Here is a 5,346-nt window from a genome sequence, read left to right as displayed (position 1 = left end):
ATCCTAATTTCCATACATTGAAATGACACATTTTAGCATACTATTGTGAATTCAGCCCAAAATGCTAGAAAAAAATATTGATGGTTATTTTGCTAATATAGAAGTTTTATACATGCATTTATTTAAATAGTTAGCTTGCAATCTCAAACATATCTAAGGATGCACACAATACATTGCATATTTAGCGCTGGTGTGTGGACTTGAGACAACGGAGTCCAACATTTAACAATTTTCCTACAATATGCACTAGTCGAATAGGTGAACAATAGTATTGTAGGTATGTGTTATGAATATATGTATTGCAGGCCAATAAGAGTATGGTTGGAACAGTCATGTCCAACCCTTCCAAGTTTGCCTATAATTTGCACTAGTTTAATAGGTGAACAATAGAACTGTAGGTGTGCATTCTGTATCACTTACCTAAATCAAACACCTTCAACATATAAATTTCAAAGAATATGTCCAGAACTGGTAGGTAATTTGCAAAATGAAAGAGTTGGATTGATTGTTTCTGGAGAAGACTAGATTCCTACATTGTTTAATGTAAATTCATGACACTTTTCTAAGCTTTGATTGAACAAAAAGGAACCAAGCTAGAAGGTTATTTAAAGAATCCTTACTTAGCTAGGGTAAAATGTTAGCCTTCTTTTGTCAAAAAGCATAAATGTATAAGCTTTAATAAATTCAGTGAAGATACTATAGAAATGTTCTTATCAAAACACTAACGTAAACAAAGCTAAGAAATATTGCTTTGTAAAAGAGATATTCATGGTAAAATTATCAAGAAAGTGACCTTTTATCATAGTTAATGCACTAGTGCTCATGTCGTAGTGTCCCAGGGTATGCTAGGGACTACAGGGAGTGCTCATGTACATCTAGAGAAGAGGTGGGGAGACATCGAGCTGTAGTCAGGAGGACTACAGGCAATGAGGGGCAAATCCTTGAGGTACCAGACCTCTTGGATTATACCTTGCTACGGGAGCCCTGAAGAGAAAGTAGCAGGACTGGTGAATGTGGGTAGAGATGGATGCAGATGAAGCAGCAGAGAGTGCTACAGTGCAGGAGTCCCTGGGTAGCACGAGGCTAGTAGGCTGCAATAGTGCAAGCGCTAGTTGCAGTCACAAAAGGGCACTAGCAGCAGTCATGAAGGGATAACTAGACTCAGTCTTGAAGGAGCTCTAGCCACAGTAAAAAAGGAAGCCCTAGTTCCAGTAAAAGGAAGCCCTAACTATAGTCAAAAGGAAGCTTAGCCACAACAAGGGAGAGGTCTAAGATGCAGTCTAGAGAGAGGCCTAAGATGCAGTCAAGAGAAGCATAAAGACAAAGTCAAGAGAGGCCAGATACATAGCAAAAGGAAGGCTCTCATCCATAGCAAAGGAGACCCTAATCCATAGCAAGAGGGAGGCCCTTATTAGCCATCAAGAAGAAGCATATAGCCGTAGTAAACGAAGGTCTAAAGAAGCACTCATAGAGGCCATAGATGCCATCAAAGGGAGACCCTAGCCACTACAAGAAGGATCCATAAGACAACAATAAAGAAGCCTTAGAGCAATGTGTAAGTCTTATGTTTTGCTGTAGGTACAACGTGTGAAAGAGAGGTTGTTTTGAGTGTTGTTCTTGGGTGATCTTGTAGGGAGAAAGGCTAAATTTTGAAGTTTAAGATCACAACAAGAAGAGGCATTCAACGTGGTTGAAATATTGTTGTTCTGTAGCCATTCCAGGAGGACTGAAGGGATGAAAAGAGGCTGAGTATCTTGCTTGAAGCTTCAACTAAAGGATGACTTAGCTTAATAAAGTTCATGATGGCCTTTTACAATCAGATACTTATGAGCGAAAGCAACTCTTATTATTGGGACTTATCCCAGTGTCCTAATAGTTGGGATATAGAGGACAAATATGATCTCCCTTTCTCCATTGCATTCCTCCCACCTTGAAAATCAAAACGGGACATAATGAATTTCATATACACATACTTAATAGATATATATTCCCAATCTCTTGCCATCTGCTAGTTGCGCTTGCTTGAGCCAGGCTCAAGCAATTAGTCAATCTGAGCATGCATATCCCTACTTATTCTCCACACCCCTCCGGTTGGATCTATTTATCCCTGTAGTGCCAGCAAAAGGGTTTGGGTATGGTAAGGGCTGTTAGCTAGTTTTTTCAGCCTCTGTATTTACATCTATTTTCACCTGGCCTTACCCTACTCTCATCTCTATGTATTCTCAAATTAAACCAACTACACAGTTGGAAACTTTGTTCTTGTGTGGTATCTCAAAATACTTTTCAAACATAAAATTACAACATACTGTCACAACGAGACTAGTCATGGTTTAACAGATCAAACTTGACATCTTACATTAAGAATTTCCTTTTACGTGATGCCAGTCTTCTGCCCAGGCCTTGGAACCATGGCTAAAGGGGTGTACTACATGACCGGGGGATTGCACTACTAGTCAACTTAATTATAATTAATTATGAGAACAAGATAGCATTGCTTATATACCAGATTTCTTAAATTAAAGATTATCTTCCTGTATGAATTATAGTGCACTGATAGAAACAAGGATAGTTTCCAACAAAAAGCACCCAAAAAAGTAGCAAAAGTCATAGGAGACACTTATTTTGCTTCTTCGGTTCTAGTCTTTGAAGACCTTCACGATCATCATCACTTCCACATTCATCCTCTTGCACCTCAAGAGCTACAGGTACCACTCTGCCCCTATTCCTTGAAATATCTCTAATAGGAGTCTCTGCAGTCTTCTCAGAACAAGGAATCATAAGTGGATTGGTTCTGTGAGGCATCAACTCCTCACCACTAGTTTCCGTCATCAACTTACAGTCTTTAAAATCAAACTGAAAAATAAATTGGCTAAAAGAAGCTTCTCCAGATGCCATTTCTATAGTTTTGGGAGCATTTTTGGGGACAACAAAATGTTTTCCATTTTCATCAACATTTATTTCAACTCTACCATCCTTTACTAGAAATGATAACTCAAAGATGCTTTCTACTATCTGGGAAAATGATATTCTATTTAGAACCAAATTCTCTAATCCGGCTTACTTCTGTTTTCACAAAAAATTAAATATGCTTATCATATTCTTGTATGTTTCTGATTTTTCATCTTCCAGGGACTCTTTCACTGCTTCAGGTCGAGTGCTTTCTGTCGGCTTAATCTGTTTTCTCTGTACTATAGCTTTCGTTTGCTTGGGTTCATTATCCATTGGTCCAAGCATAGTGAAAATTCTTGCCACATCCTCGAAAATAGAAGCAGCTAAAAGCCCAATATTTCTCCATGATATTTGGGTTTGATCATCATTTCCCTCTAAAGACCCGCTTTTATATGCCTGGTCACTATAGTGTCTTAGAATATCGCTACTAATAAAATCAACTGGAGTAGCACCATCATTGTTTTGTGATCTATTAACAGTAGCGAGGAGTGTGGATGTGAGATCAAAGAGTGTATCAACATCTCCAACTTGCTCACGAGGTCTCTGAACAAGATTGTGCAAGCTTTCCACTTTTCTAATTATAGCCTCAAATTTGCTAGATTCTGCTTTTAAAATATTTTCTCTCTCCACAGCAATCGAAGTCTTGAGGGCATGATAATGGGACCTTAATATAGAATGTTGCACCATACTCTAATTGTTACCATTGCATGCAGTAGCATCTTCTTTATCTCTCGGGGGCTTACTGTGGCCTTGTTGTGATACTTTTACCCCACGAGAGGAATCTTGTAGTGTCTGACTCAATGTTTCTTCCTCTTTAACTCTAGCTTGACTACCAAGCCTTCTACCCATCCTTTCTATCACCTACTTTTTGAGTTGAGAGAAATGAAAATATTCAACCAAAGCAGGAAGGACGGGCTTGAAATTGAGATTTTTGATTGAAGAACTGTTGTGAAATGGAAAGAGAGCAAGAAAATATTTTCGTGTTTCATTGAAATTAGGGAGGGTAGGGAGTTGTGATTTTATTATACCTTGAGAAGTATTCTTTGTAATAAAAGAGGGATGAAGGCCCACTACAGTGGATACAAAGTCCCAAGACATACACATTGTCGAATGAAATGTGTAGGTGTAGTGTGCCAATTAAGCATGAGGATTGGGAGAAGTGACACATGTGGGAGAGTGGTCATATTATTGAAGATTTGTTTACATTGAGGAAGGGCACCATTTGAATATGGTAAGAATGTCAATTCTAAATGGTACTCATGGTTCCCTCACACTTCTATCTGAGAAATTTAACATTGAGAGTTTCCAACACCATTTTCTCATATACATGAGGGAGTTTACAATTTGTATATCTTTGTCTCAATCCCATGGTGAATATATTAGTGTGAGGATTGACTGTTTCATGATCCATATGTTGGATGGTTTTCTGAACTTGAGTTTTATAAGGAAATCTATTTAGATATCCAGAATGTCTAAGAAATTTATTTGAACAATTATTGTCTTGCAACAATGTTTATTGATGATAAATTGCGTGGTAATGTACACATGCATAGAAGAGTGTGACTGATGGCATGGATGCTCGACCTTTTAGGTTGAAATGGCCACCTCTAAAGATAATATTTGGAATATCCTTTGAGCCTTTCTTTGAGATCGCATCCAAGAAGTTGGAGTGAAGACATCATGGAACTCTATATTTTGACATATTCCATCTGAATTGCCAAACATTCAAGAGAAACTAAAACCAAGGGTTATATAAGTAATAGGCCTAGTGTATGGGAAATCCATGCTTTTAGAGGAATATTTCCACATTTAATAATTGGATGAGGATGAATATTTATGTTAAACTATGTGTTGTTATTGATATGTTTGGATGTTTTGGGTGAACACTTGGCCCATCTTCAAGAACATCCAATAACTTTCGAAGCCAAGACAGATTTAAAAAGATCATTTATCAAATTAGTTGTCTAGCTATGAAAGAAAATCAAGTTTTGGAAGAGATACATCGTAGTACTATCATAGCAGATTATGGACCATGTTAGAAAATGGATCAAAAAGGTTTTCAGAATGTCTGCTAAAATTTGACATTTAGCATTGTATTAGCATTTTCCTATCAACTTTCATGGAGCAAAAAAGTGACAGGAGAAAGTTGCACAATAATGGCAGTCACTAGAATGAGAAACACGATGAATTAGAAAAATGGAATTTGTTACTATGATGAAACATGGGAAGATACTTATTACTCTCAACGTGGTTGTACAGGAAAAATAGTTTTTTCCTTTGAGTATAGTTGATGTATCGTAATGTAGTAGTTGTTTCCTTGCTGCAATAAAACAAATATATATCCATCTCAAGGTAAAAGAATAACACCAGTATATCTCTGAATGATATTGGCTATGT

At 37.4% G+C, this 5,346-nt stretch overlaps 1 pseudogene; it reads right to left on the bottom strand.

Moving 5' to 3' along the window:
• Window positions 1-3,069: 3,069 nt before the first annotated feature.
• On the bottom strand, window positions 3,070-3,636 carry LOC149232560 (non-structural maintenance of chromosomes element 4 homolog A pseudogene; annotated as a pseudogene).
• Window positions 3,637-5,346: the final 1,710 nt, after the last annotated feature.

Source organism: Pinus tabuliformis, chromosome J (genome assembly GCF_031772625.1).
Source record: "Pinus tabuliformis cultivar Carrire ecotype Pingquan chromosome J, CPIR1, whole genome shotgun sequence".
Classification (NCBI taxonomy): domain Eukaryota; kingdom Viridiplantae; phylum Streptophyta; class Pinopsida; order Pinales; family Pinaceae; genus Pinus; species Pinus tabuliformis.
This window is presented reverse-complemented; position numbering and strand designations above follow the sequence as displayed.